This window comes from Malaya genurostris, chromosome 2 (genome assembly GCF_030247185.1).
Source record: "Malaya genurostris strain Urasoe2022 chromosome 2, Malgen_1.1, whole genome shotgun sequence".
NCBI classification, from domain to species: domain Eukaryota; kingdom Metazoa; phylum Arthropoda; class Insecta; order Diptera; family Culicidae; genus Malaya; species Malaya genurostris.
This window is the reverse complement of record NC_080571.1, coordinates 188,347,636-188,372,934: the sequence shown is the minus strand read 5'-3', so window position 1 is coordinate 188,372,934 and position 25,299 is coordinate 188,347,636. Positions and strand designations below refer to the sequence as shown.

Genomic DNA, 25,299 nt, shown 5'->3' with positions numbered 1-25,299 from the left:
GAAGCAGATTGGTCTTTCATAGATATCACCTTCTAGTGCGCCCACCTTGGCTAACGAGTCCGCCCTCTCATTGCCCCGTATGGAACAATGTGAGGGGACCCAAACCAAGGTAATCTGGTATGATTTTGCAGATAAAGCACTCAATTGTTCCCATATTTTCCCTAGGAAATACGGTGAGTGCTTTCCAGGCTTCACTGAACGGAGAGCCTCAATGGAACTGAGACTGTCCGATACAATGAAGTAGTGATCTGTGGGCAGAGTGTCAATGATCTCAAGGGTATACTGAATTGCAGCTAGTTCTGCGACGTAAACTGAAGCTGGATCACTGAGTTTATAGGAAGCGGTGAAATTTAAATTGAATATACCGAAGCCAGTGGACCCGTCTAGATATGATCCGTCAGTGTAAAACATTTTATTACAGTCGACTTCTTTAAATTTATTATTAAAAATTTTTGGGATCTCTTGAGGGCGTACAGGATCCGGGATTCCACGAATTTCCTCTTTCATGGATGTGTCGAAAAACACAGTAGAATTAGAAGTATCCACAAAATGAACACGATTGGGAACAAACGAAGAAGGATTTATATTCTGAGCCATGTAGTCAAAATACAAGGACATAAAACGGGTTTGTGAATTAAGCTCGACGAGCTTTTCAAAGTTTTCTATCACCATCGGATTCAAAATGTCGCATCGGATTAGCAGTCGATATGAGAGATCCCAGAACCTGTTTTTCAACGGTAAGACGCCCGCCAGCACTTCAAGACTCATCGTATGGGTTGATTGCATGCAACCCAAGGCAATACGTAAACAACGATACTGAATTCTTTCCAGTTTAATGAAATGAATATTCGTAGCAGAGCGGAAACAGAAACATCCATATTCCATTACTGACAATATCGTCGTTTTGTACAACCTGATCAGGTCTCCTGGGTGAGAGCCCCACCAAGTTCCGGTTATTGTACGAAGGAAATTGATTCTCTGTAGGCATTTTCGTTTCAAATACCTAATGTGACATCCCCAGGTACCTTTGGAATCGAACCAGACCCCAAGATATTTAAATGTGAAAACCTGAGCTATGGTTTCACCCCCTAGTTGAAGCTGTAATTGCGCAGGTTCTCGCTTCCTTGAAAATACAACCAGCTCAGTTTTCTCCGTAGAGAACTCGATACCCATTTGAAAAGCCCATGTCGACAAGTTGTCGAGGGTATCTTGCAATGGTCCTTGGAGATCGGCAGCTTTGGGTCCTATAATAGACACAACACTGTCGTCGGCAAGTTGTCTTAGCGTGCAAGATGTGTTGATACATTCATCAATGTTATTTACGTAAAAGTTGTATAAAAGGGGGCTTAAGCATGAGCCCTGAGGAAGACCCATGTAACTGAATCGCTTTATCGTCAAATCACCATGCTCAAAATGCATGTGTTTCTCGGACAATAGATTATATAAAAAGTTGTTCAAAACTGGTGAAAGACCATGCTGATGCAACTTCTCAGATAGAACGTTAATGGAAACTGAATCGAATGCCCCCTTGATGTCGAGGAAAACTGATGCCATTTGTTCTTTACGAGCAAATGCCATTTGAATTTCTGTTGAGAGCAACGCTAGACAATCGTTCGTTCCTTTGCCCCTGCGGAACCCAAATTGTGTACCTGAAAGCAATCCATTTGTTTCGACCCAATTGCCTAGACGGAAGAGAATCATTTTCTCCAACAATTTCCGGATACAGGAAAGCATAGCAATCGGCCGATACGAATTGTGATCGGAGGCTGGTTTTCCAGGTTTTTGAATAGTAATAACTCTCACTTCTCTCCATTCGTGTGGGACAATATTACCCTCGAGGAACTTGTTGAATAAATTCAACAAGCGCCTTTTGGCAGAGTCGGGCAGATTTTTCAACAAGTTGAATTTAATTCTGTCTAACCCCGGGGCTCTATTGTTACACGACAAGAGCGCAAGTGAGAACTCTACCATCGAAAACGGTGTTTCGTTTGTATTCAATGTCGCGACGCGGGATATCTTCTGTTCCGGAACAGAATCAGGACATACTTTCTTAGCGAAATCAAATATCCAGCGGTTAGAATATTCCTCGCTTTCGTTCGCGTGATTTCGATTGCGCATGCGACGGGCCGTATTCCAAAGAGTGCTCATTGCTGTTTCTCTCGTTAATCCGTCAACAAACCTTCGCCAGTAACCGCGTTTCTTAGCTTTAATAAGACTTTTCATTTGAAATTCTAACGCCGCGTATTTCCGATAATTATCTGGAGTTCCGTTCTTTCTAAACGAGATGAAGGCTGAAGCTTTTTTCGTTTTCAGCTCTGAGCACTCTTTGTCCCACCATGGGTTGGGAGAACGCATACTAGTTTGCGCGCTAGGTACTCGTTTCGTCTGAGCTTGAATTGCGGTGTCAAGAATCAAGCCAGCCAAAAATGTATACTCTTCCTCCGGAGGAAGCTCCTGTGATGTTTCTAGTTTCTCAGATATCGAGCTCGCGTAACGTTTCCAATCAATGTTTCGTGTGAAATCGTACGAAACATTGATTGTTTCCGATGGTCTTCCACGGTTGGTGATAGAAACTATGATCGGCAAGTGATCGCTACCGTGAGGATCACAGATTACCTTCCACTTGCAATCTAACTGTAGCGAAGTCGAGCAAAGGGATAAATCCAGCGCACTTGGTTGTGCTGGCGGTCTAGGGTTCCGTGTCATTTCTCCCGTGTTTAGAATTGTCAAATTGAAGTTGTCACACAGATCTTGGATTAACGAAGAACGATTATCATCATATAAGCAGCCCCATCCTGTACCATGCGAGTTAAAGTCCCCTAAAACCAGCCGCGGTGAAGGAAGAAGTTCTATGATGTCTGCAAGCCGACGATGCCCTATCGAGACTCTGGGAGGAATGTAGATAGAAGCTATACATAGATATTTGCCTTTAATATTAATTTGGCAAGCAACAACTTCAATTCCCGGTGTCGAGGGGAGGTTAATACGATAAAATGAATAGCACTTTTTAATCCCTAAAAGTACCCCTCCATAAGAGTCTTCTCGGTCCAGGCGGATTATGTTAAAATTATGGAAGTCGAGGTTGATGTTAGAAGTAAGCCAAGTTTCACTCAAGGAGAATACATCGCAATTATGAGTATGTATTAAGTGTTTGAAAGAATCAAGTTTTGGGATGATACTTCTGCAATTCCACTGAAGCACAATGATCATATCTTCGATTCTCAGTGGTAAATTATCCATCAAAAGATACGATCGCTGCAAGGAGGGGCCATTGTTCAGTCAACTGTTTTAAAAATGTCCTTACTGTTGGCAGTAGAGCAGTTAGGAAGCTTTTCAGAGGATCAGTAATATTGAAGGCTGTTAATATCCAGTCCACGATATCAGAAAATTTCAATAATCCAGCGTTTGTTGGGTTTTCTGGTTGTGCTTTGGGGTCATTCGGGTTTTTTGATGCCCCAGGAAGTGCTGGGTACTCCTTATCATCCCTAAGTTTTTTGAACCCAGGAGGTGTTTGCTTCGGTTTTGAGTCAGCACTTTTTGTTTCCGTTTGGTTCTTTTGTGACGAAGAGGACAGTCTGAGGCCTTTACGAGGAAGCTTGGGAGAAGCCAGATTTTGTCTTTTCCTGCTTCCTTCAACCTGTGTGTAGGAAGGTCCTTCGCCTGGGTCGTCAGAGGTATCCTCTTCAACTGGCAAGATTGCAAACGGGTTCTCAGGGGTCGATGGAGTGGTTCTTTTTAAGATTTCCGCATAAGAACGTTTGGAACGTTCTTTCACGGATCGCTTCAATTTCTCCGCACGCTGTATGTACGTAGGGCACACCGAAAGATCATGAGGATTCTCCCCGCAGTAGCAACACTTTTCCACTGCTCTTCTGCAGAGATCGTCCTCATGGGCCTCTCCGCATTTGCCGCATCACAGTTTGTTGCAACAATAGGTTGCCGTATGACCTAACTGTTTGCAGCTTGTACAATGCATTACCCGCGGTACATACAGCCGAACAGGTAGACGAACTCCACTCACTACCAAATAATTTGGAAGTGCAGATCCGGCAAAAGTCACGCGAAATGAGTCCGATTGGTAAAATTTACCATCTATCGATTTGGAGTGCAATTGCTTGCACTCCAAAATTTTCACTGGATGAAGGTCGGGGTTTTTGAAACGGCCTACCCCGTCCTTCATCAGATCTTCGATTGTCAGACTTTCGTCACGGACCACACTTTCGATCTTCACCACATGAGACGGGACGTACACGCGGTACTCCCTCGTGAACAACTCGCTGGTAGCAATCGCGTTTGCTTGCTTCAGGTCGGACACAACAACGCGTAACTTGTTTGGCGAAACCTTATCTATTGTTTTTATTGCCGAGTAATGTTTTTCCAGGTCCCGAGCAATATTTAAAACTCTGAGAGACTTTAATTTGGGCCGGAAGTATACCACCCACGGACCCCCCGAGCCATCGTCGTGGTAAACTTTTTGGCGGGCAGGCAATATCTTAGAGGGAGATGGAGGCATCGGAGAGGGAGATGGCATCGGAGAGGGAGATGGTATCGGAGGGGGAGATGGTATAGGAGGGGTAGATGGCATCTCGGAAGCAAACTCAGCCTCTAAATGTTCTTCGTTCATTCGTTCAGCTTCGCCCTCCTCCGAGACACCCCCACTGTCATCAATATTCATATTTAAAGTGCGGGAGTAAAGAAGTCTCCCGCACTTGAAATGAGAAAGAAAGAAATAAAATGAAAAGAAAATATATGAATAGTAAAAGTTGAAAGAAAAAGTTTGAGAAAATACTTAACAGTATGTCACGGTAAGCTGTTAGGTGAGTTGCTCCTTCACTCCTTCGTTGTGCTTCAGCGTGACCTTGACTCAGGATTTGGCTGCTGCGATGCGGGTAGCAAACAATAGAAATAACTGCTGCCCGAGGATAGCACAATAGCATCTACTGTTGATACCGATACAAAACCGGTGCACAGACAGAACTCACTTGCGGGGATGCTACTTTTTATCACTTTTATTTAATGCCTATACTACAGCCTCTGCTGTGATAGGCACCTTCGTCTTACCGATGTCGATTGTTAAAAAAACGCGTGTGCTCACTTCGAACATTCGGTTACGAATGATTTGATGCAGTTATTAAGTTGTTGCTTTTGAATAATCGTATTTGGAGTTTTCGAAAATATTTCCTCCCAAGTTTTTTTTCTGAAAGTAACAGCAAAATGATAACATAATGTGATATCAATTGAAAAATTGATGAACTGAGATCAAATTTAGATTTCAATGTGATGTTGCTATCATAATAAGATTTCGATTTGCTCTCGTTTTGATGTTTGACTTTGCTCGGGGTACTAATGCAGGGGGAAACGTCTTAATTTGCTAGTTTCAAAGCGCTGAACGATCATCGCGAATTAGGTTTTGACGATGATCGCTGTATGAATATTCGTTCCATATTCGCGTTAGGTCATTCGGGGGTATGTCCAATGCGAACAACAACTGCAAGGAATAGATCTTCGTGCGAGCAACGAAGCAGCGTCGGCTTCGTTCACACCCGAATACTGACAAGTCCGAATATCAGAGCGATTATCGAACAAAGGTGAAGGAGAGCGAACGATGATCATTGGCGTTCGTTGCATTTTTGATATTCGAGCAACATTGATTATGCTGACTTTGACTCAGATCATCTTCCTGTATCATTCAGACTTTTCAACGGAGCTATAATTAATCCAATTAGTTCTATATTCAACTATCATAGAGCTAATTGGTAGGATTACAGATCTCACATTGAAAATCATGTGGATCATGAAACTATTATAGAAAATTCTGCGGACATCGACACAGCAATTGATAATTTGAATCATTACATTATCGAAGCTAGAAATCTTCCAGTTCCCACAGCTCAAACAATGACAATTTTCAACTTCTCATTTGGTTGAAGAATGTTCGTCGACAACAATATCAACGTTCTCGTGATCCTGCTATGAAAAATATAGTTAAGGATTTACAAAAAGAAATTAAACATAGATTATTTACTCTTTTGCGAAATGAAAATTTCGCTAAAGAAGTTGAACAAATTAAACCATATTCTTAACCTTTCTGGAAACTCTAAGATTCTTAAGAAACCTCAGAAATCAAATACTTCTTACAAATGGCGAAAAAGCTCAAAAACTTGCTCAGCAGTTCGAGAGTGTCCACAATTTTAATTTGAACGTTGTGAGTCCTATTGAAAATGAAGTCTCACTGAAATATGATCATATTTCAACTCAAATGTTATAACAAGACGACATTATTGGGACGAATTTTGATGAATTAGGAAACTTAAAAACATGAAGGCTCCTGGCAATGATGGAGTTTTTAATATTATTATTAAAAATCTTCCCGATTTTGCCTCGAGACTCCTGGTTAAAATTTTCAACGAGTGTTTTTCATTAGCTTATTTCCCATAAAAATGGAAAAACGCTAGAGTAATTCCTATCCTCAAACCTGATAAAAACCCAGCAGAAACATCAAGTTATCGACCAATTAGCTTACTTTCTTCTATCAGTAAACTTTTTGAAAAAAAAGGCGGGTGGGTAATGTCAGAGACATAACTGGATGTCGTGAATACGAAAACAACTGACATGTTCCTTAACACTTCCGAATATCAATTAGTTGATCAATTGTATGAATTATGTACGCATTCCCCTTTTCCACATTTTTCGCAAAAACAAAGAAGGCTTCACTTGATCTCGATTACTGTGAATTTCACACAGCGAAAAGTGCAAAAATCTATCTAAACTGTTCTAGATTTGCACTAAACTGAGGATATTTCTTTTCGATTTGCGAACAACAAATCCTAACAGTTCTTCAGAAAACTTTTAGAGCCATTACAACGGCTGATTTTGTGTAATACTTTCCACCGTTGTTTTTTCATCCATGCAAATGACTGGCAGCTGTGTCGTAATCGCTCTTGTCGGAAGCGAAACTAGCTTTGCAAACGGCACAAAATACATCTGCTCGCATTGGCGATAGAATTCAAACTGATTCAATTTTTGTTAGGAGCTTTCTTTTACGTGATTTCGTTTGTAGCTTTTTCACTAATGGGTGGACCTAACGGCTATAAAAATAGCCGCATACAGATTTTTAATGTCGATTATTTCATTTCGGATTTGCATAATTTATTGAAAGAAACTATCAATATGCTGTAGGGACTCGTTTCTAGCATTCAGAAGAGTGAAATTGCGTAGTTCTCTTCGAACTCTGGAACATTTTTCGCAAAACAAAGAAGGCTTCACTTGATCTCGATTACTGTGAATTTCACACAGCGAAAAGTGCAAGAATCTGACCAAACTGTTCTAGATTTGCACTAAACTGAGGATATTTCCTTTCGATTTGCGAACAACAAATCCTAATTGCTCTTCAGAAAACTTTTAGAGCCATTAAAACGGCGGATCCATGCAAATGACTGGCAGCTGTGACGTAATCGTTCTTGTCGGAAGCGAAACTAGCTTTGCAAACGGCACAAAATACATCTGCTCGCATTGGCGATAGAATTCAAACTGATTCAATTTTTGTTAGGAAATTTCTTTTACATGATTTCGTTTGTAGCTTTTTCACTAATGGGCGGTGCTAACGGCTATAAAAATAGCCGCATACAGAATTTAAATGTCGATTATTTCATTTCGGATTTGCATAATTTATTGAAAGAAACTATCAATATGCTGTAGGGATTCTTTTCTAGCATTTAGAAGGACCAAATTGAGAAACTCACTACGATATTCACCACTTTTCGGAACATTTTTCTCGAACGATTTGTTGTACAGCAGCAGATATTTTGTTCTCTTGCTCAGAACGCGTTCTGATTGGCTGGTGTTGACATGGGTCAAATGAGATAGGTTTTTCAATAGTGTACTATTGAAATACTTCAATGCTTTTGCTATACACGTTTAAGTTGAAAAATTTCGATTCTATTGGTAGTTAGATTATATAAATCCTTCCACAGATCACTGAGCTATGAACTTTAAAATACGAGAAAGGTAAACGCGCCTTATGAATTATCCTCTTTGATACTCGTTTATACCAAACATTTCAGAAAAGTTTAATTTTGAACAATTTGAGATTATGTCACACAACTGAAAATTTTATCATAAAATTGTGATCATATTTCCGATGGCATGTAGCAAAAATTATGTTGATTCGTTAGATACAACAAGAGATATGCACGATCAAAAACTTATCATTCTCTCAGGGGGTAAATTTTGAAAAGGCACCCCATAGTAAAGTAAGTCGTATTCACGACAATATCTTGTTGAGAATGATATCTCATATAAATGAGAATTCAATTTTTTTACCAGAGCAGTTTGGATTTCATCATGAACATTCAACTACTCATCAACTTGTCAAAGTAACGAACATGATATAAGCAAATAAATCTTCTGTGTTATCCACTGGAGTTGCTCTTCTAGACATAGAAAAAACATTCGACAGTGTTTGGCACAAAGTTTCAATAGCAAAAATGTGTGATTTCCAGTTTCCTATTTATTTGATTAAAATTATTCAAAATTATTTAACTAATCGTACTCTTCAGGTTAGCTATCACAATTGTTAATCTGAACTGCTACCCGTCCGAGCAGGTTTTCGGAGGGTTCGAGCGTAGCTTCAATCTTGTATAATATTTTCACTTCTGATCTTCCAAATCTACCCGTTGGTTGTCAGAAATCGCTATTCTGTGACGACACAAGTCTGTTAGCCACAGGTAGAAATCTAAGAGTGATCTGCTGTCGCCTACAAAGAAGTTTAAATATTTTCAGTGATTATCGATCAAAATGGAAAATTAAACCAAATGCAGCTAAAACGCAATGAATTATCTTTCCTCATAAGCCAAGAGCTTCTTTTCTTAAACCAAACAATAATCACATTCTCAAATTGAATGGCTTGGAATTGACATGATCTGATCGAACTAAATACTTAACGTTTAACGTACGACCGAAGGAATCCAGGCAATAAATATATTAAATGTTTATATCCTCTTATAAACAGAAATTCAAAGCTCTGTCTAAAAAACAAGTTGTTAATTTATAAACAAATTTTCAGACCAGCCATGCTTTATGCAGTACCAATTTGGTCAAGTTGTTGTTCCACCAGGAAGAAAACAAATGAGTTACACAGACTCACCAATATTGAACCATTAGATGTAATGTCACATAATATTATAAGCAAATTCCGACAAAAATCGATGCAATCTTCAATTGAATCGATTCGCTCTCTGTATTAGTTAGTAAGTTAGTAGTTCCTTTTCCCCATTACACAATACAAGTAGGTTTAGAATTTTCCCTTCTCTCATTTGCGGAAGCAAATGATGTCCTCGTGGTATTAACCAAATCATATATATATATATATATATATATATATATATATATATATATATATATATATATATATATATATATATATATATATATATATATATATATATATATATATATATATATATATATATATATATATATATATATATATATATATATATATATATATATATATATATATATATATATATATATATATATATATATATATATATATATATAATATATATATATATATATATATATATATATATATATATATATATATATATATAAAACATTTTCAGAATTTTATTCTGAATCCTTTGAAGCGTTTTCTTCCTGGTGGAACAACAACTTGACCAAATTGGTACTGCATAAAGCATGGCTGGTCTGAAAATTTGTTTATAAATTAACAATTTGTTTTTTAGACAGAGCTTAGAATTTCTTCTTATAAGAGGATATAAACATTTAATATATTTATTGCCTGGATTCCTTCGGACGTACGTTAAACCAAAGTATTTAGTACTGACTAGTGCGCTGCACTGGATAATTTCTTAGATTTGGGGGGAGGAGATTCTACTGCAGGAATGGGTGGAAGGAGTGGTATGTCCCATCTACAAAAAGGGTGATAAGCTAGATTGCTGCAACTAACGCGCAATCACATTGCTGAACGCCGCCTACAAGGTACTCTCTCAAATCCTTCGCCGTCATCTATCACCAATAACTAAGGAATTCGTAGGGCTGTACCAAGCGGGATTTACTGGAGCTCGCGCCACTACGGATCACATGTTCGTGATAAGACAAGTACTCCAGAAGAGTCGTGAATACAATGTACCCACGAATCACCTATTCATTGACTTCAAAGCGGCATACGACACAATCGATCGAGTACAGCTATGGCAGACCATGCACGAATACGGTTTTCCGGATAAACTGAGCAACGATGGATAGAGTGATGTGCTACGTCCGAGTATCTGATACGCTCTCGAGTTCTCGGAGAGGGCTACGACGAGATGATGGACTCTGTTGTATCTTGTACAATATTGCTTTGGAAGGTGTGATTCGAAGAGCGAGGATCGACATGATCTTTCGAAAGTCAGCTTTTTGGTTTCGAATACGATGTTGATATTGTGACACGTAACCTTGTGATCAGTAATCTGATCTTAAATGAAATCATGTACAGAATTTATTGTAAATATTAATTACTAGTCTTAAGATTAAGTTCTTTATAAATATTTCTTGAACTACTGTTAACCTAAATAACTGATCTTAAATTTAAAGCTTAACAGTATGTGATATAATACTAAAATCGAACCACTAAACTCACCCTACCGAATTAATACTGATAGGTAAAGTGATAGAAAAAGAGAGAATTGTTTTAAAGCGATAGTACCAAAATTGTATTGTATCACAATATAACCAGTAGCAAAAATACCTTTGAAATGTTCGCACATACCGTTTGTGAAACAATTAAGTCGTTTTCAATACATGTGGTTTATCCAAGAGCAAGTGCGAACAATGCGTTTCAATCACGGTATGATCCCGAAGTCCATTGCATAAATCGTGAATTGGTGATTAAGTCAGGCAAGCAAATAGTTTAACGGTGATGAATCGTGAGGGATTTCTTTCCGTGATAACTTTCTGTCTATGATCCATTGCAACGACGACATCCCAATAGTCAACAAGTTGCATTATTTGTTACAAGCATTGGAAGATGGCGCGAAGAAGCCATTTGAAACCGTCGATGTGCAGTCGGATAACTACGCGTCGACGTGGGGTGCACTATTGAAGCGATACGATAACAAAAGATATTTAAAAAAGGAGCTGTTTCGAGGCTTATTCGAACTCCCACCGATGAAACGCGAGTCAGCACAGGAACTGAACACGTTAGTTGACAACTAGCAACGACATGTGAAAGCTTTGGAAAAGCTAGGAGAACCTGTCACAAATTGGGATACTCCGTTCATCTACGTATGACCAGCAAGTTAGATTCCGCTACTGTTCGAGCATGGGAGCATGAAACTAACCAGAAGGATGAAGTTACATACGAAGAACTTATCGAATTCTTGATTCAACACATTCGTATGCTCTAATCAGTATCCTGTGATCTTCATCACAGTTCACAAACGGGTTGCGTCAAGCTGGGCGGACCAAGCCAAAAGAAAGTTTTTACTGTTAAGTCAGTAGTTAATGCAGCAACCACAGAGTCCAAGATGAACGCACCATAATGTCCTGCGTGCACTTAAAGGCATTGCTACATCAATGTTCGAAGTTTGTCAAACTATCTGTTTCTCAGCGCCGAGAGCTAATTAGCCAAAGCAGTTTATGTTGGAACTGTTTTCGATCAAATCATCAAGCACGAAATTGTAAATCTAAGTTTTCTTGTAGAACCTGTCAGCCAGACACCATACGTTATTACACAGCTTAATGATCCTTATTAATCTTTCGCATGCTCCTCCAAAATGAGGACTAATGGGTGGATTAAATTTCTGGCATGTTTTAATGCCATGAAATTACCTAAACAACATAAAAATGAATTGATATCTAAACCATCTGCTAGCTCTATGTAAACCGCTCTTGATTTCATGCAAGTGAATATGACGCCCCAGCACTAATGCACTTGCCTTCCGACCGCCACTTCGATTGGACCGAAATAATCGAATCCGGTCTCTACGAGAGCGCGAAAAACTCGACAGTCGGTTAAGGGAGCCATTTGGGGTGGTACTGGCTAGGCGGCGTCGTTATTACATTTCTTGCAGTCTAGTTAAACTTCACGCAAAGTTGCTCTTCCGTGAGAAATCCAGTATTTCTCCTATAGAGTAAAAAAGGCGGGTGAGTAATGTCAGAGACATAACTGGATGTCGTGAATACGAAAACAAATGACATGTTCCTTAACACTTCCGATTATCAATTAGATGATCAATTGTATGAATTATGCAAGTATTCCCCTTTTCCACATTTTTCGCAAAAACAAAGAAGGCTTCACTTAATCTCGATTACTGTGAATTTCACACAGCGAAAAGTGCAAAAATCTATCTAAACTGTTCTACATTTGCACTAAACTGAGGATATTTTCTTTCGATTTGCGAGCAACACATCCTAATAGTTCTTCAGAAAACTTTTAAAGCAATTAGAACGGCTGATTTTTTATAATGCTTTCCAACGATGCTTTTTCATCCATCGAAATGACTGGCAGCTGTGACGTAATCGCTCTTGTCGGAAGCGAAACTAGCTTTGCAAACGGCACAAAATACATCTGCTCGCATTGGCGATAGAATCCAAACTGATTAGATTTTGGTTAGGAGCTTTCTTTTACGTGATTTCGTATGTAGCTTTTTCACTAATGGGCGGTCCTAACGGCTACAAAAATAGCCGCATACAGAATTTTTATGTCGATTATTTCATTTCGGATTTGCATAATTTATTGAAAAAAAAACTATCAATATGCTGTAGGGATTCATTTCCAGCATTCAGAAGGGTCAAATTGTGTAATTCTCTACGATATAACCTCTGGAACATTTTTCGCAAAAAAAGGCTTCACTTGATCTCGATTACTGTGAATTTCACACAGCGAAAAGTGCACAAATCTAACCAAATTGTTCTTGATTAGAAAATTTTTAGAGCCATTAGAACGGCTGATATTGTGCAATGCTCCCCACTGTTGTTTTTTTTCCCAATGCTAATGACTGGCAACTGTGACGTAATCGCTCTTGTCGAAAGCGAAGCTAGCTGTTGTGGCTATGGTGTTGGTTGGGCAGACGGTTCCGCAAGATTTGGGTTATGGGGCTGTGGGGGTTGTTCTTTTCTGGAGTGTTAGTTAAGAGATGGGGTTGGTTTTAGGTTGGGCAGATGATCGGCGAATGAGACCAAATGGGGTTAGTATTGGTTTGGAAGACTGTCGGTGGATAAGACGATATTTGGACGGTTTAGTTATGGGTTTTTTTTCTTGAGATGGGGGCTGTTTGAGACGAGGGGTTGGTATTGGTTGGGCAAGCTACAGGCGGACAAGACGATACTTAGGCTATGGGTTAAAGTTCTACGGCGGAGATGAGATTTGAGTTGTGGAGTTATGGTCGGGTGACAAGATTATGAGACGAGACTAGGGCTAATGAATTAATGAGATATGGTGAAGATGGCTTTGATGAGACAACCAGTAGGGAGATGAGAGGGGTAAATCGAGCGATTGAAGCGATTAGATGCTATCGAGGAGCCGGTCGTTCTTGAGAAACAACAGCAATTTTGTTTCAGACACCGGTTCGTTCGATAGCGAGTTTTGTAGGGAAAGGCCCATATCGTACTGCGCACGTAAGTTGTCGAATTCCGGGCAGTTGACGATAATGTGTTCGACGGTGAGCCTTTCCCTACAGGTGTTACATGTTAGAGGGGCGGCACGAGAGATGCAGTGTTCATGCGTGAGTCGTGTGGCCGTTTCTCAACCGGGACAGTGCCCGCTGTTCTCTGCGGTCCGACCATTTGGCCAGATCGCCCTTGATCTTGGGCAGAACCCCCGTTGCAGGCTTCCAGTGCCGCGTGAAGTGCTCGACGAGTTTAACTCGGAACAGTGTTATGATGTCAGCAGCTGGAGTTAGATGGGCGAATCTTGGGGCTTCCCCGCCCATAGCCGCAAATAGGCTTCTTCGTTGCCCGGGATCCCGCTATGTCCAGGAACCCAGCATATTGTGATTTTGAAGCCACAATAAGTTTGGATTGCCAAGGAGTCCGAGAAGATCACAGCCTCGGATCCAGGGGGGATCCTTCCAATACATGCATATATCGCAGCAGCTTCCGCAGAGAACACGGAGCACTGCGGGGGGAGGCTACGAAAGATTGAGACGTTTGGGCCCCACACTCGATACCCGTGCCCGCTCGGTGCGTGATCCATCGGTGTAGTAAGCTGGTATATCTTTAAACCTGTCCGAGGTTAGTTGAAGGAAATTGCCTTTAGCAGCTGCTGGGAGGGGTTTGGCTCCGGTGGTTTGTGCCATTGAAGTTTCGAGTTTGGAGAGGTTTTCCTGGTACCAGGGTTTCTCCCAAACTCGATGTAGCAGAGCTAGTTTCGGGAGGTTTTTTCCTGTGAAACTTTTATGCACCTGTTTGGCTTTTTGTAATAGCAGGCGATTTCCTTCGGCTGTTCTTTCCAAATCACCCAGGGATCTGCGGAGTATGGTCCAGACAGAAAACCAGCGGAAGTGTCCCGATTCAACGCAGGCTGCCACGGCTGGGGTACTTGGGAGAAGATTGGAGGCGTTCCTAACGGACCTGTTGTAAGTCAGGGCAAGAACTTTTATCAGGTTGTCCCGACTCACAGCCGTTGCCTCAATCATGTAAAAATGCGACTCCATATCAGTGATTGGGCAATGTTAATCGCCTTATGGCGATTCCATTGGGGATGCCTTGAACTGATGGTCCGTATCAGTCTAATTCGGGATTCGCAATCCTTTTTGACTTGGCTGGAGTGATTTGTGAAACTCAGGGTTCGGTCGAAAATAACGCCGAGTATTCTGGGAAATTTCACAAACGGAACTTGGACAGTTCCTATACGGACCGGAGATTCGCTATTGAGACGAGAAGCCCGACAGAAATGAGAGAGAATACATTTCTCAAGGGCGATGTTGAAGCCCACGCTATCCGCCCATTTGCGAATAGCGTTCGCCGTCTGTTGGGTAATTCTTCGGATTTTTAAAAACGGAATTCATCCCCACTAGAAATAAGGTTACGGCGAGTACCGAACCTTGAGGGACGCCATTTTTTTCTGCGAATGGTGGGGAGAGGAAGTCTAACAGAAAGGCGCCCATTCGCCCGTTGATGCCCTAGTCAACCAGTTGTTGGAGGACCCCTTCCCGGTTGACTGTGTTGTAGGCTTTGGCTCAACAACGTGTAGCCCTTCATTGATTGCGCTGTGGATGGTATCACACAGTGCCGTCAAGTGGGCTCCCGTTCCTTTTCCTTGGCGAAAGCCGAATTGCCTATGATCTAGTAAACGGCGCTCTTCGAGAAGAGTGACGAGGCGTCTGTTTACTAGCCTTTCTAGGATTTTGCCCGTGCACGAGAGAAGGCTTATAGTCCGGAAGTTTTGGGCTGTGAAAGAGCCCGTGCGACCTTTGAGGATTGGAACGATGTGGGCTGTTTTCCAGCTAACTGGAATCGAACCAGAAGACCATATTTCGTTAAAAAGGTACAGGAGGGCTGAACGGCCTGCGGGCGGAAGATGCCGGAGCATATCGTAGCTGATATTGTCCGGGTCCGTAGATTTAACATTTGCGGAGTTGAGTGAGAAATTCAACTCTTCCGCGGAAAAAGGCTTATTATATAGTTCGGGTTGTCCGAGTGAGAAGGACACTGGGGGGTGTTGAGCCTTCCGAAGTAGATTGAGGAAGGCTTCTGGTAACGTCGTGTCTGTCGACAGGGACTCGAAGTATTTCCCCAAGTGGTTGGCAATGTCGGTCGGACCGGAAGAATACCGACCGTTTATTTCGAGAGCGAATCCTTTAATTCTATGCTTTACCCGTAGAGCATTGACCCTCCAAAGTTCTTTGGTGGTCGTGTCTGCCGAGATTCCGCTGAGAAACCTATTCCAGCTATCGTCTTTCGCCTTAGCGATGGTTTCTCGTGCGAGATTTCTTTGGCGACGAAATTCTTGCGCCTTGGAATCTCTCGACGGGTGGTCAATAGGGTAAGGCTCTAAGGGCCTTTTTACGGAATTTTACCACTGCTGCCACTTCCGGAGACCACCAGTGTGCTGCCCGCTTCGGCGGGGTTCCACTGGTGCGTGGAATGTTTGTTTCGGTTGCTATTACGATGATATTCTCCAGTTCATCCATCGAAGGGTACCAGTCTCGAGGGATTTGGTTCTCGATGGATTTCTCGTAGCCATTCCATGCGCCTGCGCATCGTTCGAGCTGGATGTTACTGTGATGTGCCTGCAACAGCCGTCTGGTGCCAAGAGCATCCGGGGATGGGGCTGGAGCAGCCCGCACTGGCATTCGAATATTTAGTAGCTAACGGTGGCGACTCCCACAGTTAGTTCGAAGGCGGTTTAGATCTTGTGGGTGGGCGTTTGGCGAGCGGACCGCACTCTCTCCTGAAGTTGTCGGAGCAGCTCCGCGGGAAGGCCACTGTTCGCCCGGTGGTTGGTTGTCATCACTGTTTTGGGTATGGTTATGGGGTATATTGATGTAAGGGACGCGTGGTGAAATTTCGTAATTGAGAGATGGTAGGCAGAAGTCGGGAGCAACGCGGAAGAGTCCCGCGCTGAACTCTCCGGAGCCTGCCCGCTGGGTGTAGTTGAATGGGGGTTGAAGAGGATGGTAGGGAGTTGCGTTGTCTCTAGATAGAGGGGGGTTTGATCGGAGACTTCAATGTCTATGTCTAACGGCGATTCGGCAGGTGCGTCAGTGCTCGAGATAGAGTCGATAGAGATCGAGGTGGAGGAAGATCGATATGGTGCCTGTTGGTTGCTGGTCTGGTCTTTAGTGGATGTCTCTTCGGGATTACTTTGTGCATTCATTTTCCGGTTCTTACCCTTGCCCTGGCCGCCACCGGTCTTGGCGATGGTTGGGTTCTCCGCGCGCTTGGCTGTTTTGCTCGATTTGTCCTTTCAGGAACACTCGGGGGAGGCTACCGGATTCGACAATGTTTCAGCTGGTAAGGCCTGCATCTTTGCGGGAATGGGGCCATCGCTACCAGTTCGTTCCAACGAGGTTTTAGTTCTGGTTCGCTCTTGGTTAGGCTCTCCCGCCGGTAGTAGGCGGATTTGCTCACTCATTTTTCCGATTTCTTGCAAGGCGTTTGCGAGAGCGGACTTCAGATCTGCGATTTCTCTTTGCTGTTCATCCTTGTTCCCTTTCTTAGTGTTGGTGTCAGAGTTGTTGCTGCTTCCAGCTCGTTCAGCGCGGAGAGACTTTATTTCCTCCCGCAACAGTGCTATGGTCCGGTTCTTTTCATCATTATCCGCTGAATGACGGGCTTTCAGCTGGGTGGAGAAAGTTTTGTTGGGGGTGCTGGCTTTGAACATCTTCCGAGCTTCGGGAAAAGAGAGACCTCTATCCACCTTAAGTCGAACGATGGCTTCCTCTTCCTTGTATCGGTCGTATTCTCTGTCGCGCGCGGAGTGCCCTCCGCCACAGTTTGTACATCTAGGCGGATTCGGGCATGGTGTGCCCTCGATGACCTCGTGTTGAGTGCTGCAGGAGATACAAATCTTCGGATTTGGGCAGAATTTGCTGCCGTGCCCGAATCTGCCACACTGGTAGCAGAGCATGGGCAGTGGATAGTATGGTTCGATCGCTGTACGAATCAACCCGAGGTATATGTACTGCGGTCGAACGGAACCGGAAAACGCAAGGACCAAGAGGGGGGTGTTGGAGACTATCCCGTCTCTTCGGCTGGTGATACGCCTAACAGCGCACACGCCTTGGGGCCGGAGTAGTTCCAATAAAGTTTCGGTGTCCCATTTCATTGTGTCAGGGTCGTAAATCTTCCCTTGGGTCTGGTGCCGAGTGAAGTGGGGTACTACTTCTACCTTAAGACCGTTATTTAGCTCTTTGAACCCCAGCAGCGCGCGGAGGGCGGCTCTGGAGGTTGTTCGTAAAGTATATCTGGCCCCTCGTGCCTCTTTCGACGCAGTGACAACCTTTTGGGGGTCTTTTCCTAAAACTTTCTCGATGCTTTTGAGAATGAGGAAGGGGTCGGCTTTCCTCACTTACAGCACGCAGGAGTAAAGTTTGCCTATCGATCTCTTCTCCCGTTTGCATATAAGACGGGAGAGAGCTGCTAGGCGGTGGCTCAAAATTCGAGCCCACACCCCCACCCCTCCCCCGACTATACAATACAATATAATAATAATAATCAATATAATATAATGTGATATATAATATATAATGTAATCAAATATAATAAATAATAAAATATTGTGTGTGATAGAAAGAGATAGGAAAGAACGACTTACCACTACGTCCAAAGAGTCCCGGTAATTCGCTCTGCAACTGCCGAAGCTGGTTCGGTCGGGGACAAGGAGGGTCAGCAACAGCGGTGAGGCTTCAAAGTACGATGATTTCGGCAACCACACACACTCACTCACGACCGTATCCACGTGGTCGGGTATCAATTCTACAACAGCCCGGGAACAGCAGTATGGCTGCCCCGAGCACGCGGTCGATTGTTGTTCTCGATTCACTTTCGTTTCACTTTAAAAGCCACTTAACCCGAACCGAATTTCGCGGAAAAAGGGGTTTTGTTGCCTAACGCAAATAGGCTGACACGGGGGGTGAGAGAAAAAGACTGAAAAACGCGAAAAATTGCGCGGTTCAAGAAAATCCCTATCCGTTTAAGCACGTAGCGGAGCGATGAAAAAAGTCGACCGTCACGTACAAGTGTTCGTACAGAACTGTCCTAACTATTTATTAAATGATGAACAACGACGCTGACTACGACCAAAGGCTGTGCTACTGAGGAAATAGAAGGAATATTAGTCCAATACTCGTTGTTTCTAGAGACCGCGAGTACCACTGTATCTCCACGAGCATCACGGTATAGGAGATTTGTTAGTAGGGAGGGAAAGAGGTCCGAATATGTTTTGGTAAACAATATGATCTCAACAAAACCTGATTCTCGATACTCAGGTAAAATATAAGTAAGAAAGATATTAAATATCTCCAAGGAACGATCTCACCAGTATTACTTTTCTCTTGCTCGCATGAAACATGTCCATTGAAAGAATAAAATAAAAAAAAACTCGTGGATGGATCCGCAGACAAACCCTAGACCTTCAGTCTGAATGACACGATCGACTTGTAAGCTTTCACACATTCCATAGAAATCCGACAACACCGACAATGATATGCAGACGGCGCTTCGATAGGTTAACTGGTTAACATCGTTGAATTTTGGGGTGATAAATTCTCAATTTTCGCCGCTGGAGCATCTTCTGTTCCGCGGATCATTATTATTCAATAAATAGCACTCTCATTGCTAAACACAAACTTGGCACACCTGCACTATCACTCTAAATAACTATTCCAACCAAATTTTTAACTATACGTATCAAATATCACATTGAAATTATACTATTTTGATAGCAGCACCAGGATACTGCATCGCACTCCCAGTGAATGCGCTCTGTTCAAAAACTAGCAAGACACAAAAATACCCCCGACATCGATACTTGAATATCCATATCAACAAACTACCACCAAATGATCCACGTCTTTTACCCCAAACATGCTCATATATTTATCGATGGGTCCCGAGCAAACGAACGGGTGGAAATAGGAATCAGTGAAACTGACAAAAATACCAATAGGCCTTTGGTGTGATTTTGCGACTGTTCTTCGAAACAAAGATTGCTGTTCGGCACTCGCTTCATTCCAAAAGCGTGAGGCCTTTGATGTTGCTCTTACGTATGTCTTGCTTCGACAACCGTTGCTCAGAAAATGATGGGAAAAGTGGATTGTTCATTGTTTATACCGATACAGTTCTACAGCAGCAGATATTTTGCTCTCATCCTCAGAACGCGTTCTAATTGACTGATAGTCAACATGTGTGCACTATTGAAACACTTTAATTGTTGCAATACAAGTACAAGTTCAAAAATTTCGAATCTATTGGAAGTTAGATTATATAAATCCTTCTACAGATCACTGAGCTATTAGCTTTCAAAATACGAGAAAAGCAAACACGCGTCACGAGCTTTCCTCTTGTATATACTTGTTTATACCAAACATTTCATAAATCGGAACTATATTTATCTCTCTCTCAGAGGGTAATTTTTTAAAGGCGCCCCATAATGAAGTAAGTCGTATTCACGACAAAATGTATTTCATTCGTCACCCTCTGGCGAATGACCAATTGGTTGAAAACGGGCTAAGTAAACCAATAACAATGATTGTGGCCGTCATTTTGTTAAAAAACTTCTGTATGTGTTCGATCCCTAATATTGCCGCAATTGTCAAAAAATATAGGTATTATCGAGAAAACATATAATTCCATAAAGCGACACTTTTTTTCAAGGTGAAATGCTTTTACCCACAGAATGTGGGACTCTCCACAGGACTACCGCTGTATAATTGGAACTACCCACTAAAACACCTTGGATCTCCGACCCTAGAAACTATCGTTAGGTATCGGTATCGTGGCCGAGGCTATCGGTGCGAAACTATCGTTAGGTATTACTTCGGTGTGAAAGGCTATCGGTGTTCAATGCACCCTTACCGGCCTTATGCATAGCCATGGAAGTCTGCATAGTTTTCTCCTACTTTTGGACAATTTAGCTCTCGATTTTGAGCCACTCGTTTCGCTCTAGGAGTTCGTCAGGAAGATGTCGAGGTCGGTCCGGCGATTCCGATTGGAGGTTGGCTTCACTGGCGCCTCAACCCAGAGGTCTACGTCACGAACTACTCGGCTAATCCCCGACGATAGCGTGCACCAACGGAAAAGTTCCCCGGCGATGGATGTTTCCCCGGGACCGACGCTCCCGAAACTCGTGAACGGTTCGATCGGTAAGATGCCTGGCTCGATCCGGTTCACTGGCGCGCCGACGATCCATACCGAGATACGTCGCAATCTACTCGTCTATTCCCGTCGAAGGATCTATACTACATCGACGAAGAGCTCTCCGACGAAAGAGTTTCTACCGACACCAAATCTCGTGTTTCGCCACACGGGATACTCGAATGACACGGTCAACGATGCATAAACTTTGCAGCCTCCCGAGGAATGCTAGTTCGAAGCATCTTCTTCCCCCGCAAAGATATCCACAAAGCCACCTGGAGATCACCTGATCAACACACGGGAAATCAAATCGACCACGTTCTCATCGACGGGCGATTCTTCTTCGACGTCATCAATGTCCGCACTTACCGCAGTGCCAACATTGATTCTGACCACTACCTTGTTGGTCGAAGAGAAGAATGCAGCAAGGGCGAGGATGCTGCAACACCGCAAGAGGGTGAACGAGGAACGATACAGACAGGCGCGGAACAGACAGAACACGGTTTTCCGGAGGAAAAAAACGCCACCAGGAAGACCAAGATCGCGAAGCGATGGAACAGCTGTACCGCGCAAATGACACACGGAAATTCGAGGAGAAGGTGAACCGCTCTCGTAGAGGCTATACACACCACAGGCCGAAATGTGCAGAGATACCAGTGTTAACCTTCTCACGAACGAACGTGAGGTGATCAACAGGTGGAAGCAGTACTATGACGAGCATCTGAATGGCGAAGTACAAGATACAGAGAACGGCACAGGAATCAATCTGAGTGCACGCTCAGCCGACGACAGATTCCCAGCCCTTGACCTGTCGGAGATAAAGGAGGAGATCGGCAAGCTGAGGAACAACAAAGCCGCGGGCAATGACCAGTTACCAGGCGAGCTGCTCAAACATGGAGGAGAGGCACTGACTAGAGTGCTGCACTGGATGTTTTCTAAGATTTGGGAAGAGGAAATTCTACCGCAGGAATGGGTGAATGGAGTAGTATGTCACGTCTACAGAAAGGGCGATAAGCTAGATTTTCGCAATTACCGCGCAATCACATTGCTGAACGCCGCCTACAAGGTGATCTCTCAAATCCTTTGGCGTCGTCTATCACCAATAGCTAAGGAATTCATAGGGCCGTACCAAGCGGGATTTACTGGTGCCCGCGCCACTATTGATCACATATTCGCGATAAGACAAGTACTCAAGAAGTGTCACGATTCTATCTTCTCGAAGTCGGTCGATCTTTCGAAAGTCCGTACATCTTTTTGGCTTCGTTAACGATGTTGATATTATGCCACGTAACCTTGAGAAGATGACGTAAGCCTACATCGGACTGAAAGCTGAAGCCAGGCGTATCGGACTCTCCATAAATCCGTCAAAAACAAAATACATGAGAGCAAGAGGCTCCAGAGAAGAAACACTGCGCCTCCCACCACGAATATTGATAGACGGTGACGAGAAACCAGCAGAGAAATTCATAGACGTATTTTGGCAGAGAATAGTGCGTACTTTGAACTCAGAAAAAGCCTTCGATCGAGATAAGTACGCCACTGCACGAAATTGACCATCTACAAAACTCATTAGATCGGTTGTTTTCTATGGCCACAGGACCTGGACTATGTTGGCAAAGGACCACCGCGTCCTCAGTGTTTTCGAAAGAAAGGTACCGAGGGCCATCTATGGTGGAGTGCAGATGGAAGACGGAACGTGGAGACGGCATATAAACAACGAATTGCCACAGCTGCTTAGAGAACCACCCATCGTACGGACAGCTAAAATCGGACGTCTACGATTGGTTGGGCAAGTCATAGGAATGTCGGACAAGAAGAGGAGCGCAGCGAGCAAGGTGGATCGATCAAGTGGAGGGTGATCTCAGAAACATCCATGCCTTGAGTGGCTGGCGACAAGCAGCCATGGACCGAGTTATGTGGAGACGTATGCTTGATACAGCAAAGGACATCCCAGGACTATAGCTGTTAGGTAAGGTAAGTAAGACACTCGAATGAATGCCGAGGTCAGTCCTGTGATTTGGATTAGAGCATGGCTTTCAGTTCACTGGCGCCCCGACGACTCGACTTCGATGCTGTGGCTTCTACTCGGTTAGTGCGCGACGAAGGATCTAACCGACACCGACGGAAGGTTCCCCGGCGAAGGAAGTTCTCCCGACACCGACTTTTCAGGTTATGCCACTGGAACACTCGAAAAAGTGCCGATGTCGATCCGGCGATTCCTGTTGGAGCAAACTTTACGGTTTACAGGCGCCTCGATGAAGGATTTAGCCTACACCGACGAAGAATTCCCCGACGATGGATGTTCTCCCGTAATCGTCGCTTCCGATACCTGTGAACGGATCGATCCTCAGATTGCCTAGGTCGCTCCAGTGATTCCGGTTGGCGGAAGGCTTCCGAATCAGTTTCTCTGACACATACATCCAGTAAACCATTCTTTTGTGTCGCAAAGCGCAGGCAAGCAAACAGGGCGTATTCTGCCGTCTCAAGGTCATTTGAGCAGCCAGGGAAAGCAAGAGATGTCGCGTGGCCGAGCCTGTGCAGGTACCATCTGAAACAACCGTGGGCTGTGAGGAACTGCGTCAGGCCAAAGTTTACTGTGGTCTGTCGATGCATACGGGAGACTCTTGGAATAAGCCGACGTGTCTACTTGCCCTTGGTTGAGCTATCCCATTTCCTGTACCACTCGTGTAGGGAGGCTGCATTGGCAGTACTAGGGCTTTTGATGAATATGTGTGCCCCTCGCCTCCCTTATGCGAACCGTACACCAGAGTCCTCACAGGCGTGCACACTTCGGAGAAAATGTCTTCATCCACCTAAGAGAATTTCAGAGTTCTGCTCCAGCGATTTGGTGTGATCCAGTGTTACAGTTGAAAGAAAATAAACACTCGTTCTCATGATGTGTGCACTTTTATATAACAGTGGGGTATATGTGTGTAAGAGAAGAGCTCTCGTTGATATTGTCAGTGCGAGGGGAGAAATTATACTTGCTCTTCCTCACACAGAGGAGATGGACACATCTGATTCGAAGCACCTGAAGCACATATTCATCATCGGCGGATGGTATGCAGTCCATGGGCAAACCGACCAACCAAATTTTAGCTTGCTCATATATAGGACCTTATTAGGATCCGTGACTGATAGCTCAAATAGTGTGGCTATTTGAGTCCCTTGGGGTACTTTTCTCAGGCGAATGGATTCCGGTGAGACATCCACCCCTCCTTGCTCTTCGGTGCTCGCAATCTCGTCCAGCCTGAAGTGTCACCTTTTTTTGCAAGGTTCTCACTTCGACATCGTCGCCTAGAACTTGCTGGTCTAGCGTCCCGAGTTATGTCCCGACCGATTGTGCTCCTTTTTTAGCTTTAGCAGCATCTCGCCAGCTTTAGTACATCGAATACTACAAACCTCCTTTTCAAGGTCGGCTAGCTTTGCCTCGCTCCGAATTGCCGTGAGGACGTCGGCGTATATTTATCCTTGTTGGTTTTGACCAGCAAAGCTTCCCCTTTGTACTTAGCCCTCCTCTCGCGTTCTATGGGGACTTTCTTCTCGGTTACCTTGAGCCAGGGGCGCTCCATGTCGGGTCGGTCCTTATCAGGGTTCTCTTTACCCTGTTGTCCCTTCTCTCCAGGCTTATGTTCGGTCTCTTTACTCTGGTCCGGGGACCGAGTACCCCGTTTCTCCCTGCAGTCATCGACCGGGCCCTTTGGCCTTTTGGTCGCGCGTTTGTGACCTGGTGAGTCCCTGGCTCGTTTTCTACGCATTTTGTTTCTCTGGCGGAGTGCGTGGTCGATCATCGCCTCGGGCTACTTTGAAAAGAGAAGGCCTCCGTTTGGGAGCATTTATCCATCCTTTCACCTCAGTCGCTTCAGCGAGTTTAGTTTGATGCCCTTGCTGATGTTGCCTTTTTCGCTAGTGAAAGCACGAGTAGGGGGTTTATTCAGTGCCCTTCTGCGTGGATTCCTCCGACCGAGCCGGATTAGACTTTGGCAACAGCCCTAGGTACGCTAGGGCAACAGCCCTAGGGCGCTAGGTACAGGGACAGGTGTGGTAGGAATTTAGAGGTTGGGAGGTATCAGGACACGGGACATCGGGCTCGTGCATTTGAGCGGCACACTGTGGATATAGTAGGGCTTGTTTGCGGATACCTTCAGCTTTTTATAGAAATTTAACAGCCCACTGTCAAACCCCACCACATCCTAGACGAACCCTACAACTCGCATTGGCCTGGAGAGGGTCGTCAAGCCCTTGCGTCCAAGACCCTGCTGCTCAAATGGGACCACACTCGCACATGTCATATGTCGCCACGCTTTTATTTTTATGCACTAAGTTCTTGAAGTACAAATGGACGATTGACAAACAAATGTGGTTTAGTTTTAAACTATGTTGAAATACACAGAGTTCTAAGAATTAGAAGCATCAATGGCACATATTGAATAATTAACGTATGTTTACTTTCTCGTCGATCAGCTACTCAACCGTTCTAATGTTAAGCTC

The 25,299-nt window shown here is 43.6% G+C and overlaps 1 protein-coding gene across 2 annotated transcripts in view; it reads left to right on the top strand.

Annotated features, from left to right (window-relative positions):
• Positions 1 to 25,299, top strand: part of LOC131432742 (histone acetyltransferase KAT6A) — a 155,563-nt gene that overhangs the window by 43,936 nt on the left and 86,328 nt on the right. The window lies entirely within an intron of this gene.